At 45.3% G+C, this 16,309-nt stretch overlaps 1 non-coding gene across 1 annotated transcript; it reads left to right on the forward strand.

Annotated features, from left to right (window-relative positions):
- Nucleotides 1-5,404: 5,404 nt before the first annotated feature.
- TRNAI-GAU (transfer RNA isoleucine (anticodon GAU)) lies at nucleotides 5,405-5,478 on the forward strand. Its single transcript has one exon. It is a non-coding gene; the product is annotated as a tRNA-Ile (tRNA).
- The last annotated feature ends 10,831 nt before the right edge of the window (nucleotides 5,479-16,309 follow it).

Genomic DNA, 16,309 nt, shown 5'->3' on the forward strand with positions numbered 1-16,309 from the left:
GATCACCTTTGGGAGAGCTGTAGATCTCCACCCCCACCCTTTAAACTTCCAAGTGCCTATAGGCTGTGATCAAACTTGGATATGTGCCAAGAATAGCAGTGGATCCAAAATGAGCAAAGAACTCCTCCATCGGTAGTTGGGGAAATGCAAAACCTTTCAGCAGCTCCCCACCCTCCACAATGTTCAAATGGTTGTGTGAGAATGTGATGCACCGATTGATGAATGCCGCAATTATAAGGAGGTGGCTTGTGTTGTTTGTCTTCAGACCTCTGTGTTTTCTTTCTTTGCCAAATCCACCAGTGGGAATTCCAGAACCAGGGCTGGATCCCAATTTTTTTTTTTTATTGAGAGAGGGGCTTTGGCTGAAATCCATTCTGCAGCTCCTTAATTTCCGAGGCAAAAGGCCCAATTATTCATTTGCCAGTGTATGCACACAGAGGTGGGCATTTCTGTGCAAAGGCTGAACACACACTCGCTTGCAGCACAAAACTTAACTTGTTTCTTTTTTTAAAAATAAATTTTTATTAACCGGCCAATCACATCGAATCAAACCACATCACATAAATTCCAAATTACAGTGCCGAATTTTTAAATTTTGTTGGGGGGTCCCATACTTCCAGATCCGAGGAAGGATTCTGATCTAATCATTACTTCTGCATTAATGTCCAAATCAGTCCAAATAAGTCCAAATAGATGTTCAAACAGTCCAAACACATATTCATAGATCTTTCCAATCTTATCTTGCTGTTTCCACATCACTTCTTAATCAAATATTTTCTCTTTGTCCTTTATGGTCTCTCCTGATGGTCTCCTTAAGCCGATATACACCGATAATACTCCTGCGTAGATTTCCCGTCGTGAACCTCCATCCAGATGGTTCCCATAAATCATCACCTTCGGAGATAAGATCACTTCTTCCCTCGTAAATTCATAGCTCTGTCGTTCTTAAAGCCTCTTTGAGTCTCTCCCACGATATAAACACACCTCTTTCACTGTCCTCCTTCCAGGCTTATTCCTCCGACAGAGCTTTCCAAGATGGCGACGACGGCATTTTTGACTGCGTCAGAACAAAGCTCTTATACATTCCACAGTCTTCTAAAAACATGCTTTGGTTCGAAAGTTTATCTCCACACAGCCTTAGATTCACAGCTTAAGTCCTTACTCATTTCTGGCTTTTGACTCTTGAAGGGAGGGGATTCTTGGGGTTAATCACATGAGTAAAATAAAACGTTTTCCCCCCTCCCCCATCAGTCATTTGCCATACCGTATCTTGACGTATCTTCTCATAATTTAAATCTTGTTTTTCCAGAGACCTCTTCTGTAGCAGTATTCACTCCTCCTCATTTCCTGAAGTATGTGCATTTCCTTCATGCCAAATTGTTTCTTTTGAAGTTCTTGCAGCTAGTGGCGCAGATCAGAGACAGCGTCCAGGAGTGCCGAAAACCCACAGGAGGGTTTTGTGCCTAATGCCCCCATCCCCCTCAAAAATTCAGGGGTGGTATCGGGCACAGCAGGCATACGGCCCCACTCACAATCTTGAGTGGGTTTTTGGGAGGCTAATTTACTCCCAAAATAGCCTCCAAATACCTCCTGTGGGTCGGAGAGATGTTATTGTCGGCCATCTTCCTATGCGCCCCCTAGTGGGCCCCCAAAACTTAACTTGTTTCTGAATCCAGAATTGTTCCCACTCGTCCTCTACAGGCTCCTTTCAATGCAGATTGATTCTGGATCCTGCCATCCACAATGATGAGTGTGGTTACTTGAGAACCAACTGAAAACCCTCTGCGTAGGGTATCCATGCCTTTCCATCCCTGAACCTGCCCCAGGTGAACGAAGAAGGAAGTGGTGCTTACGATCTCAGTGTATGGCTCTCACATATCACTGGGCAGGCTTGGATAGACACACCAACACACTGAAGGGACTGCCTGCATAGGATTTCATCATTTTTTAAATGGACACACTTGCATGGTAATGCAGACTCAATCTGCCACGAGCTTTTCATGTTGAAACCTGTTTCTCCAAAGGTCCTCTCCAGAGATTAAAAAAATATGCAATAGTTCTAGATTGCGCGTGGAAGAGAAAACAAGTACTTGGTCTCCATTGAGTCTAGAATAAAATGTTGTGTGTGCACAGCCAAAAACGGGCACCTTGTACGCACCAATCTCACCTTGCTTGGGGGGGGGGCGTTGCTACACACACAGGTGTTTCATAACTCCTGCACTCTATGTGTGATGAGTTGCCACTTGCCTGGGGTCGCTTCCAGACAACGTGTTTATTTAGCATTTATCTCGATTTGTTTGGACAGGCTTTCCAGGGAAGAAAGGGAGCATTCATTCTGATTTGCTCGCTGGGAGGTTGGACGTAGTCATCCCAGGAAATGTCACATGTATTTACAGGCGTGTGCCCCTGTGTGGCCACAAGAAGGGTGCACCAGGCCACTGGGGAGAAGCCCCAAGATCCAGCAAACAGCCTAAGAGCCCCATAGCCCTGTCTGATGTGTGGGGTGAGTGCAGCAGGGGGTGGGATTTGGGGTGCTGCTTCCGTGTCAGAGGTGGGGAACCTGCAGCCCATGCATTTCAGCCTGCAAGGACATTTTCCCCAAACAATGCCCACCTGCCCCGCACACCTGATGCTGCATTTGAGATCAGGTGTGGGGCAGGCAGAGACCTGGCTGGATTGGCAAATTCTCTGTGGGGGACACAATCCCTGCAGAAAGCAGCTTTGCCAGCCCTGTGACCAGTGATTGAGAAGGGCTGAGCTTAGGGCATCTTAACTGCTTTGCACGGCTGGGAAAAGGTCACTGGAGCCAAAAATGTCCCCTACTCTTGTCCTCAGTCAGTAGATGGCCAGCTCTGCGAGAGCGTTCACCCCCAAAGTCCCTTATGCAGTGTGCCTGTCCCTAAGCATGGCAGTGAAATGGGTGCATGAGCATGGGGTCAACCCTCCATCCAGTCAAAGGAGCCCCTTTTTAGACTTGCTAAATGCAGAAGCACAGTTCATCAGAGTAGCTGATCGATAAGAATCGGGATCAAAATCTTCAGGATAAATTAAGCACAGTTTATGGGCAATACCTAATTATTATTAATTTTTTTTGGAAATCTATATAATTGTAGTTTTGTTCTTGCATCAGAATACCCTTGATTTAAATGTATGCATTGTTTTAGTTTTTACCGATAGAAACAAAATGTACACCTTGACCGTTTTCAGATACTTACTTTTGTGTGAGATGCATCTGAATGTGCAACATTAAACTTGCAACATTTCTCTTAACTGTCCCGTGCCAGTGTAGAGTGCTGTCTGCTTTACGGCAAACACACACACACACACACACGAAACCGCCCAAAGAGGTAATGGGATGCAGAAGGGATGGATCTTATTGACGCAGAGTTCAGAAACTACTTGCAATTGTTGATCCCAAGCAGCAAAATACTTCCTGTCTCCCTTTCCTGTGCAGTGAGAATCTCAAAGCAACAAAGCAAAGTTAAAGAGGGGTGCTGGTTTGTGGGTTTAACTTGTGGGTTCACAAATGTGGAGGTTGACAGGGCACAGTACCACTCCCAAAGCAATATGAGCACTTTTAAAAAACCAATGTTCTCTCTTTCTCTCTTTTGCCAGCCAAATCCAGATCTGACTGTTCTTATCCACTCTGTTCATGCAAGCTAGTATTCAGTCCCGCCCTGCTAGTTAGGTTGCAATCTGAAGTGCATTTAGGTAGAAAAAACTGCCATTTGATTTCACTCCAGCTCCTTGGATTGCATTGCGGAGACTTTGGCTGGATCTAGACACATCAAAAAAACGTTTTGGGAAAACGCATCGTAAACCTTGTAAGGGGAAAATCATGTTACCGAAAGGTGGAACTCCACAGTGCCATCTGGTGTCACACTGCTATAATGCATTTAAAACACTTTTAAAAAATTATTATTATTTTTGATGCAGCTGAATCCTTTCTTTCCAGTTACTGGGACTGTCAGTATCTATTGCTTCTAGTGACTAGGCCACACCAAGCCTTTGGAGGAAACCATTTCCACTTTGCACAGCTTGGGGAAGTTGCACATGGGGTTTGCTTGCATGATCTAGAAAGAACCTTTCCTTAAATGTTTGAGTCTCAAGCTGTTGGTGCAGAGCAAAAATGGCTGGGTCAGGGCTCTCGCATCGCTGCAAACTGGCGGCAGCGGCAGCACACTTTTCCAGTATTGCAGCCACATAACACGAGCAATTAAAGACGTGTGCATGGAGTACCAAAGCCACAGGATGCAAATACAGCATCCAATTGCAGACATCCACAGAGTCTGCTTGTGCATTGAACTCGACCAATTACCTGGTTTCTCTTGGGTCAAGCAGTAAGCAAAGTGCCCTTGCATTATTCCATTTGCAAAGCACGCTCTTTGGGTTGGGGGCATTCAGGAACAATCCTTTTGCTCTTTGATTAGAGCCTCCTCTACAAGATGCAGCAATGTGCTTTGCAGATGGATAATTCTGACTCTTGTAATGCGTGGAGTTTGCATTACAAGATCCACCCCCCCCCCAAGGAAAGAGAATCTTAACCGGATAAGCATTGATCCCATTCCATCCTCCAATCTTGATAAAGGAATATGAAGCCAAGCCAGAATGTTTTGTCTATCTGTTCCAGGATTGTTTAGCAACAGCTCCCCAGGCCTGAAGGGACATGGGTGGCGCTGTGGGTTAAACCACAGAGCCTAGGACTTGCTGATCAGAAGGTTGGCGGTTCGAATCCCCGCGACGGGGTGAGCTCCCGTTGCTCGGTCCCTGCTCCTGCCAACCTAGCAGTTCGAAAGCACGTCAAAGTGCAAGTAGATAAATAGGTACCGCTTCGGTGGGAAGGTAAACGGCGTTTCCACGCGCTGCTCTGGTTCGTCATGCTGGCCACATAACCCAGAAGCTGTACGCCGGCTCCCTCGGCCAGTAAAGTGAGAGGAGCGCCGCAACCCCAGAGTCGGCCACGACTGGACCTAATGGTCAGGGGTCGCTTTACCTTTACCCCAGGCCTGAGCTGAGGGTCTTTCCCTATCACCTGCCACCTGACCCCTTAAACTGGAGAAGGATAGAACTGGGACCCTTCCGCATGAAAAGGCATGATTCTTCCACTGAGCTATGGCAGAGGTTTATGTGAAGCGTGCAGAACAAATAGGCTCACACAAACACCATACATTTAAAGCACATTTGATGCACATGACTTTAAATGAATCCTGGGAGCTTAAAGGGTTGTTGGCACATCCAGTTGGTTAAATAAATCAAATAACTCCGATGGGTCTACTCTGAGTGAAATTTAAATGAATACAGACTTCTTCTGTTGTCACAGTGGGTGGCCAGATACCTCTTAGAAGCCTCTAAGCAGGACGTGAGTGCCCCACACTCTCCCCACTTGCCATTCCCAACAAACTCAGCCTGCATAGCTCAGTTGGTTAGAGCATGGTGCTGATAACGCCAAGGTTGCAGGTTCGATCCCCGCATGGGACAGCTGCATATTCCTGCATCGCAAGGGGGTGGGCTGGATGATCCTCAGGGTCTCTTCCAGCTCTCTGAAAATGAAACACGTAACTCTGGAACGACCTATTTCTTTAACGCTGATTTTTTTTATTTTTTAAAAAGCATATACGAGGTAGAATTTTTGGAGCAGGTTTTTGGCTTGATTGCTAGTGCCGTTTCCACTTCCAGCATTTATGCTTCTTTTCATCTGCGACGGCATTTATCATTGCGGGTTCTCCCTCACCCCGTGTTTAACTTCACCCCATTGACTATTGATGAGCTCCTTTGGGGAGGATGCGTGTGATTATGCAGCAGCTGCATTCCACCACCTGCTCCTCATAGAAATTGTACATATCTCTTCAAGCCAGGGACTGCTGGCGCTTGTAAAAACCATGCCTCGCAATCACCCTTCTGTCTGATGGAAAGGGAACTGCAGATGCACAGTAATTGGTGTGTGTTTTCTTTTCCCACACCCCATCGCGCCTTTTTGAGATCTGGAGCGGAGGTGAACCTTCAGAAACATTTCCTCGGCTTCATCGCCACGGTCTCTGCTTTGTATTCTGCCTGCATCCCCAGCCTGGCATTGATCTGTTGTGCGGGCATAGATTTCTGTGAAGCGCTGGGCTTTGAGGGCTGTGAATGAGTCTTGTGTTATTAAGAGGAGGAGAGAGACGAGCAATCATTGATCCTGTAGGGTGACGCAAGGTCAGGAGGAAAGGCTTGGAGATAGCTGCAGAAGGGCATCAGATGGCAGGCATTTGCGTGTAGTGAAAGTGTTGGGGCTTTTGCACTCTGGTCTCCAAGGGAAGGATTATATTGACAAAGGGGAACCCAAAGTTCTCCAGATGTTGATGGACTATGAAATATACTCGGAGTCAAGAGTGCATTTCATGCTCTTTATTCAGCTCATAGTGGTGAGGAGAAATGGAAGTTCCCCCAGAATGTCTGCCTTATATACATTATTTACACAATGGGCCCCACGTGATTGGCTAATTCTGGGATTCTCCTGTACACCAATCAGGTTGCAGATTCCCTTCCACCTGGAGCTGGATTGGGTGGCTCCTGTGGACCAATCAGACTGCTGCATTCTGGATCCTATTGTTCTAGGACCAATCAGACTGCTGCATTCTGAATCCTATTGTTCTAGGACCAATCAGACTGCTGCATTCTGAATCCTATTGTTCTAGGACCAACCAGACTGCTGCATTCTGGATCCTATTGTTCTAGGACCAATCAGACTGCTGCATTCTGAATCCTATTGTTCTAGGGCCAATCAGACTGCTGCCTTTTGGATCCTATTGTTCTAGGGCCAATCAGACTGCTGCATTCTGGATCCTATTGTTCTAGGACCAATCAGACTGCTGCATTCTGAATCCTATTGTTCTAGGGCCAATCAGACTGCTGCCTTTTGGATCCTATTGTTGTAGGACCAATCAGACTGCTGCATTCTGAATCCTATTGTTCTAGGACCAACCAGACTGCTGCATTCTGAATCCTATTGTTCTAGGACCAATCAGACTGCTGCATTCTGAATCCTATTGTTCTAGGGCCAATCAGACTGCTGCCTATTGGATCCTATTCAACTCAGAACGTAACAGACTACAAGCCACATCATCGCATGCTGGGTGATGGGAGTTGGAGATCAACACCTGGAGAGCCACAAGTTTCTCATTCTTGAAGTAATAGTGGAATAGTGGCGTTGCCCCAAGCAAAATGCCACCCCCCTTCTCTCCCACTTCCTCATTCGTCAACAGCACCCACACCCCTACGGTTTCCCCTTGGGGCCATCTGTCTTCAAGCTCTTAACTCTCCTACTTTTAAGGCTTGCCGGGTTCTGGGAGATGGTGGATCTGGAATGCTTTCTAGTGATAACGTGTCGGCCAGCTGCTCCAGCTCTGTCTCCTCCTCCTCCTCTCCCATTATTTCCCAACTTCTCATCTTCCTCTGAGCTGTGACCTCCCTCAAACCCCTGCTGTAATCCTGAACTGTCTCCTTCTTCTCTGGAAGGGTCAGGCTGGGGAGGCGGTCTCCACCATTCCTCCTCTGCCTAGTCCCTGACACCACACCAGTGATCAGATTCCCTGCCTGATCAACCATATACCACCCTCTACCCTCAAATGGGACTAGTGGACCTCACCTATACACAGCCGCAAGGCTCCACTTCCTGAGTCTGAAAGGGGTGGGGCTCTTGGAGTGAGTTCTTAATCCTTGAAGGACAGGTAGCAACTGGCTAACTGTTGTGGATGTACTGTCCATCCCACAGGAGCTCAGGGTTGGGCTGTAGACCCTAAGGCAATAGATAGCTTACACTCTAAATCAAAAGCTACTAATAAAGCAGAAGATAGAATTTTATTTATCATATGCACATTTCATAATTTTATTTTATTCCAGTTATGAATTTCCTATAAAACAACTCAAAATGATTTAACAATAAAAACAATCTCATGTTTGGTGCCTCACTGAAACCTGTTTGCTTTATGTGGCACAATGGCTTTTGTCATTGAAAGGCCTTTCTAGTATTTATCATGAAACATCTTTATAAGACTCTTAGTGGAGGGCAGGCAGAGGGATGAATTAAAACGTCTGGTCGTCGTCCCCTCCACTATGCTGCACAAGTAAATAATGTCAGTATACACAGTACTAATTTTTGCTGGGATTAGTGACAGAAAACTAGTCAGAGATTAATTAATCGGTACTACAAAATAGAAAACACCTTATACACTGAGTCACTTGTCACATATTTTTACTGTAGGGTAGAAAGAACAGTTTAAGGGGGGGAGGGAATATACAGCATTCTAAATCCACTAAGAATGCTTGTTTTCAATATACAGATATAAAAACACAACATAAATTATGAAGTGAAGCCTGTACCACGCTCATCCTAAAACTGAAAAAGACCCATTCTTATCTTCTTCATATATACAGCTTATCTTAATCATTGCTTCAAATTATGGTGCACTTTAAAAGCAGCAAATTTGGGAATTATTATGTAAAATATATTGAGGAGACTGAACTGGTTTTATTGCAGGATGTAATATGTGAATTAATATCAAACAATTGATAAATATTATAGAAAACTTACAATGAAATAAGAAAAAAACACTAGTCTGTGTTTATATGCCGAAAAGGCTTTTGACAGAATTGAATGTCAATTCCGTGGGAATATATTACAAGCTTTTGGTACTTAGGTAAGCTTCATAAACTCAGTCGGTAGTATTTAGAATGCCCTGTGTACAAAGATATTAGTAAATGGAAATATCTCTGATCCAGTTACATTAAGCCAAGGAGCTAGGCAAGGTTGTCTCCTCATCATTATTATCCACACAAAACCCCTCAGTACAGCAGTTAGAACTAATATGCATATCAAGGGTATAATCTTGGGTCAATGTGGGGGAAAAAATCTTTATGCAGATGATGTGGCCATCACCTTACTTCAGTCTGAAAGTTCTATATCTGATTTTTGTTCTTTGACTTATATAAGATAAAAGTTATAAAAACAGAATAGATGAACTTAAACTTGCAATCTTTGGAAATAGAAAGCTTACAGGATAGAATCCCTAGTACAGAATATTTCTTGATATAACTCAAAAGTTTCCCAATTCTGAGACTAAACAGGACATAGGTGCTGTAATTCCTAGAGATGAGTGGATTTGAATTTATTAAAATGTTAAAACATAATACCAATTAAAATGAAATAAATGATTATAAAATACAGTATTGGTGAAAAAAATTGCAATCTCCAACAGGATATATGTGAGATATATTGGAATTCAGTTGCATTCATATATTTTGGCATCGTACACAAATCAAGCCCTTTCAGCAGGAGATGTTAAATAAAACAAATGACATAACTGGATGTCATATAGCTTTAAATCCAAAGCAAATCCTCCTTGGCTGCCTAAAAGGAACTGTTAATGAAAGAGACCTAGAACTAAACAATGGTGTTATTAATAGCAAAGAAACTAGTAACAGTGGGTAACTGGAAATCTCCTGGTAGACCAGATAAAAAGCAATGGCATATGGAAATCTGGTATATAACTCTCTTTTTCTTCTTCTTACTAAATTAATATGTTATAGAAGAAGTAAAGATGGATGTGCTGATAGTGTATGTATGGAGAGCTTATCCATTAATTACTGGACCTTAAAATGTCACAATAATATTCAATCACATGTTTCGTTTTATATAATTTGATATTTGAAGGGTGAGATCTCACAATGGCTGGAGTGACTCAGTACATTGATTGATGCATTAACAGGAAGTTACTGAAGGATTGTTGTTAAGGTACACAGTGGAAATGGTTTTTCTTTTTTCTCAAAAAAGCACAACATCCTGAATTTGCTCAGTGCATTCAACTGAGATTTTTAAAAATAAAGTCCATAATGATAAATAAAATGATAAAAAATGATAAATAAAATAGAGCATTTTCCTGTTGCTCTATCACATCTTTAATAAAAAGGACTGGTGAGTGGGGGATCAGGAACCGTAGAACACACTCTGTTCATCTATTGCACATGTTTGGGTTTTTTGCTGCTCCCCTGCGAGAAGCAATACCACTTTTTTGATGGCATCTAGCAACCACAGGGACACGGGTGGCGCTGTGGGTTAAACCACAGAGCTTAGGACTTGCCGTTCAGAAGGTCGGTGTTTCGAATCCTTGTGACGGGGTGAGCTCCCATTGCGCGGTCCCTGCTCCTGCCAACCTAGCAGTTCAAAAGCACATCAAAGTGCAAGAAGATAAATAGGTATCACTCCGGCGGGAAGGTAAACGGCGTTTCTGTGCGCTGCTCTGGTTTGCCAGAAGCGGCTTAGTTATGCTGGCCACATGACCCGGAAGCTGTACGCCGGCTCCCTTGGCCAATAAAGCGAGATGAGCACCACAACCCCAGAGTCGTCAGGGGTCCCTTTACCCTTTACCTAGCAACCACAGATCAGCTTAACACAAGCCAGACTACGAATGCATTGCACCCACAAACCAATAAAAAAAGTTGCATATATAGGTGATGGAATCATTCTACAGGCAGACTGGAGGAATGTGGGTATGGCTTGACGCAACTTTATTTTTCAGACCTTCCTAAGGCAAATTTGTGCAGCTACCTTCAGACCTTTGGAACTGCCTTGTCCTATGATGTTAGGGCAAGTCCTCAAAGTACCGACTTCTTAATACAAAGGAACTATCCCTAAATGATAAACGCTGTCTTTGCAGGTGACTTTTCCCTTTCCACCTCACCCTGCTGCCCCCACTGTGGATCTGGACACCAACTGTCTGCTCTAGGAACATTCCTTATCCGTTTCTGCCTCACGGCACTATCCTTGCACCCTGTGCTTTTCTTCCTGCTGCTCTTCATTACAAGTAGTGGTGGCAACAGCAGATTCCAAGGGTGGCCTTGGAAGAGGAAGGTGGCCAACAGTGGCATGGAGCAGCTTGGAGATCTGGATCCCAGGGGCAGGACCTCCAAGGCTGGCAGCTTTAGGAGCTCTGCAATTCACCTGGGATGCCCACTTGTGAACTCTGTAGTCTGCAGCACTGCCTGTCAGCAGCCAAGCAAACTACAGCGTGACAACAACCTTACTTTTTATTATATAGAAAGATATAGCAGCTATTCAACACTCTTCTGAGTTGACATGTGTATGTGTCATTTTGAAACTGAGGACTTGATCCCAGGATGGATTATTGAGGGAGCGCTCTAACTGAAACCCACAAGCTCTACCCCTTGACCTCCCCTCCTCCCAATTTTAGCCAAATCATTACTTTCTGAGAACAGTTGCTAAGAAGCCACAATCCCTCTGCCTTCTTCCCACCCCCACAAGCAATTTGAACACTTCTTGAGAATTTCACCTCATTTTCTAACATGGTTCTGGATTAATTTAGCTCTTTGCGTTGCCTCAGTGCTCTCAGTTAATTACTTTGAAGGTTGTTCCATTCTGCCTTCACCTTAATTACTCCTGGGACCACAAGAGCCTCCTGCTTGTGTTTCTCTAATATGGCTTGAGTTTTTTATATGCCTCCCATGTGGGATGCTGCTCCTTGCACAGTTTACCGTGTCATGGATACACAGACAGGGCCCTGATGTAATTTTAGCACCTGCTGACCTTACGCAGCTTTACATAAGTGGCTGGTGTTCAGCAGGGAACGTGGTGCATTCTGGAGAGCGTAACCAGCTGCAACTTGCATCCATCTGAGCCAAAAGCAGCGACTTAGTGTGGTCTCCCATAGGCTTGTCAGTTTGGCTGTCCCAGACAGGAAGCAAAACGAAGAGGGGCCACCTTCTTTTTTCAGCCCCAAGGGTGCTATTAATGGTCAGCCACCCCTAGTAGGGAGAAGTAGCCAATGTAAATGAATGTGCACACACACACACACACATGAAGACCTTATGTTATACCCAACAGATCACTCCTGCCTTCTGAAGGAGAGGGCATCCTGCAGATACCATTTTATTAGGAGATTCATTCCACACCATGTCAGAACTGGTCCTTTAGGGTGGTGGAATCTGCCTTTTAGAACTGCTTCCCATTCAACAAGCCTTCTAAACGGAGATTTGCATTGGATTTGCATTGATTTTATTTATTTATTTATTTATTTGCTGTTGTTGTTTGAAACTGATTTCACACACATCAGGTGTTTTTTATTAAATTAATTAATCCTTGAAACCAAGCCCTGCTGAGTTCAATAGGACTTTTACTCCCAGGGAAACACAGTGGGATAGCTGCCCTGGCCTAAGCAGCTTGCCAGGCCCCCCGCCAGCCCCCCTTGTTTCTCTGCAATTGACCCATAAGTTGTAACCACGAATCTCTTTGCCCTTGTCCTGCGGGAGGCGCCTGTCAAAACTGCAAGGTGACCTTCCTTCTTGTATCTGAGCCAAGGCTATATAGCGTGAGCCTTGAAACTCAATGACAAGGTTCTCGCCATGGGCCAAATTGCCTTTCCTCTCATTATTCAGACCTAACGCTCCCTTGTGAAATATTGTTTCCTGGATGAGCTTAAACAAACTTGGATGGGAACGAGGAGCAGGGAGGTGGTGGAGGTGCTACCTGCTTCTTGTGCTTCGCTGAGTGTGTTTCTGGAATGTTCTACAGCAAGAACATGGGCGGAAATGACACTAAATGGGGTGAGCAAAAAGATTCCTGCATCGCAGGGGGTTGGACTAGATGACCCTCGTGGTCCCTTCCAACACTACAGTTCTATGATTCTATGATTGTAGAGGCTGCCTGCTGAAAGCAAGATGCTCCGGGAGTGGGGGAGTATTTTCACCCCACCTTTTAGGGTGAGCTTAAGTTGGGGACAGCATCTTAAAAAGTAGAGACATCACCTTGCCAACAAAGGTCCGTATAGTTAAAGCTATGGTTTCCCCAGTAGTGATGTATGGAAGTGAAAGCTGGACCATAAAGAAGGCTGATCGCCGAAGAATTGATGCTTTTGAATTATGGTGCTGGAGGAGACACTTGAGAGTCCCGTGGACTGCAAGAAGATCAAACAGATCCATTCTGAAGGAAATCAGCCCTGAGTGCTCACTGGCAGGACAGATCGTGAAGCTGAGGCTCCAATACTTTGGCCACCTCATGAGAAGAGAAGACTCCCTGGAAAAGACCCTGATGTTGGGAAAGATGGAGGGCACAAGGAGAAGGGGACGACAGAGGACGAGATGGTTGGACAGTGTTCTCGAAGCTACCAGCATGAGTTTGACCAAACTGCGGGAGGCAGTGGAAGACAGAAGTGCCTGGTGTGCTCTGTTCCATGGGGTCATGAAGAGTCGGACACGACTAAACGACTAAACAACAAGAAGTTGGGGAGACAGCAGTAGAGGCGAGAGGGCTATTGCTTCCTATAAAAGCATACAGTGGTACCTCTGGATGCGAACGGGATCCATTCTGGAGCCCCATTCACATCATGAAGCAAACACAAGCCACGTCCGCGCATCTGTGCGTGCGCAGGTCGCGATTCGCCACTTCCGTGCATGCGCGTGACGTCATTTTGAGTGTCTGTGCATGTGCGTGCGGCGAAACCCAGAAGTAACGTGCTCCGTTACTTCTGGGTCGCCGCGAAGTGCAACCTGAAAATGCTTAACCTGAAGCTACTTCAACCTGAGGTATGACTGTACTGCATATTTGGTGGGGGGGCCTGGTTGTATTCCTGTATTTTGGATCTGCTCGTGGTTATCGTGGCCCCCCATATATTAGCTGTTTCAGTTTATGATGATGTCTTAAGAGGCCGTATAATCGATCTGTACTGCTTTAAAATATGGATTTGTAAGTTGTATTTATTTGCGGTGTTTTTATGATGCCGTAAACCACTCAGAGATTTGTTGGAAATATTCTTATTAATTTATTAATCACCTTCCTCAACAGCCCCAAGGTGATGTACAAGATGCAGTAAAAACAGCCCAGTAACCCACACCGAAAATAACAGCATATAAATTTAAAAAGAATACTGAGCAGAGACCAATTTGTCTAGCTGGGAAAGTTTACCAGAACAAAAAAGTCTTCAGTTGTTTCCGGAAGGTGCCAATAGTGGATGCCTGTCGTGTCTCAAAATATGAAAGACTGGAGGAACAAAACCAGTCTGTTTGCCAGACTACCATTTTGGGAATCGTACTGAACAGATCCTTTGAGATGTGATATGGGCTTCTGAGAAAGCACACTCCTTAGCATCAGGGCTACAATTTCAGACTCTAATGGACTTCCTGGGGGCAGGGAGAGGGTCTCTCTTTAAATGGTAATGTGCAGAAGTACAGGGTTCAGATCAAGGGAAGTAATAGTCCCACTCTATTTTGCTTTGGTACAGTCCATGCCTGGCGTTCTGTGTCCAGTTCTGTGTGCCACAATTTAAGAAGGGTTTTGACAAGGTGGAAGGTGTGCAGAGGAGGGCGACCAAGATGATCATGGGTCTGGAAACCAAGCCTGATGAGGAACAGTTGAAGGAGCTGGGTACATTTAGCCTGGAAAAGAGGAGATATGAAGAGGAGATTGTTGTTGTTTAGTCGTTTAGTTGTGTCCAACTCTTCATGACCCCATGGACCAGAGCACGCCAGGCACTTCTGTCTTCCACTGCCTCCAGCAGTTTGGTCAAACTCATGCTGGTAGCTTCGAGAACACTGTCCAACCATCTCGTCCTCTGTCGTCCCCTTCTCCTTGTGCCCTCCATCTTCCCCAACACCAGGGTCTTTTCCAGGGAGTCTTCTCTTCTCATGAGGTGGCCAAAGTATTGGAGCCTCAGCTTCAGGATTTGTCCTTCCAGTGAGCACTCAGGGCTGATTTCCTTCAGAATGGAGAGGTTTGATCTTCTTGCAGTCCATGGGACTCTCAAGAGTCTCCTCCAGCACCATAATTCAAAAGCATCAATTCTTTGGCAATCAGCCTTCTTTATGGTCCATATGGTCCATATGGAGATATGATAACCATCTTCAAATATGTTAAGGGCTATCACATGGAAGATGGAGCAAGCTTTTTTTCTCCTGCTCTGGAGGGTAGGCCTCAAACCACTGGCTTTAAGTTACAAGAAAAGAGATTCCGACTCAACATCAGGAAGAGCTTTCTGAAAAGTAGGAGCTGTTCGACATTGGAGAGGACTCCCTGGGGAGGTGTCAGACTTTCCTTTCTTGGAGGTTTTTAAGCAGAGGTTGGATGACCACCTGTCATGTACGATCTTGTTGAGATTCCTGCAATACCAAGGGGTGGATATGACCCTTGGGATCTCTTCCAATTCTACAATTCTATGATTCTGTGATTACTCCCCTTCCTTCAAAATGTGGCAAGCTAGGCTTGCTGTGTTTGGAGGTCCTCCTGTTCATTCTGCTTAGCAGGACACGAGACATGTGCCCAAAGATTTACCCTGGCAATGCCATCGCTACACCTTTTCCAGCCATTGCCTTCTTCCCAGGCAATGATTTGGGTTGATTCAACCTGCATTCACGTGAACCAGTGTGGTGTAGTGGTTAAGAGCAGTGGACTCGTAATCTGGTGAACCGGGTTCACTTCCCCGCTCCTCTACCTGCAGCTGCTGGGTGACCTTGGGCTAGTCACACTTCTTTGAAGTCTCTCAGCCTCACTCACCTCACAGAGTGTTTGTTGTGGGGGAGGAAGAGAAAGGAGGTTGTGAGCCGCTTTGAGACTCCTCCGGGTAGTGATAAAGCGGGATATCAAATCCAAACTCTTCTTCTTCACATGGTATGTAACTTTTTATCATCTGTTTCCAATGTGAAAATAATTTTGTTTAAGTGGTATGTAAATTTTGGTAACTAAATATATTATGTTTCTAAAGCCTGTTTTTGAACAATGTTTCATATCATTCTATGTAAAAAGAGACAGTGCAGGGCAGTGGTTAGAGTGTTGGACTGGGACCTGGGAGGTAAAGGTAAAGGTACCCCTGACCATTAGGTCCAGTTGCGGACGACTCTGGGGTTGCGGCGCTCTTTTCGCTTTATTGGCTGAGGGAGCCGGCGTACAGCTTCTGGGTCATGTGGCCAGCATGACGAAGCCGCTTCTGGCAAACCAGAGCAGCGCCCAGAAACACCGTTTACCTTCCCACCGGAGTGGTACCTGTTTATCTACTTGCACTTTGACATGCTTTAGAACTGCTAGGTTGGCAGGAGCAGGGACCGAGCAACGGGAGCTCACCCCATCATGGGGATTCGAACTGCCGCCCTTCCGATCGGCAAGCCCAAGAGGCTCAGTGGTTTAGACCACAGTGCCCCCTGCGTCCCTTGGGACCTGGGAGACCAGAGTTCAAATCTTCACCCAGACTTGAAGCTCACTAGGCGACCTTGGGCCAGTGACTGCCTCACTGCCTAACCTACCTCGCAGAGTTGTTGTGGTGAACAAATGAGG

Source organism: Podarcis raffonei, chromosome 1 (genome assembly GCF_027172205.1).
Source record: "Podarcis raffonei isolate rPodRaf1 chromosome 1, rPodRaf1.pri, whole genome shotgun sequence".
In the NCBI taxonomy this organism is placed as follows: domain Eukaryota; kingdom Metazoa; phylum Chordata; class Lepidosauria; order Squamata; family Lacertidae; genus Podarcis; species Podarcis raffonei.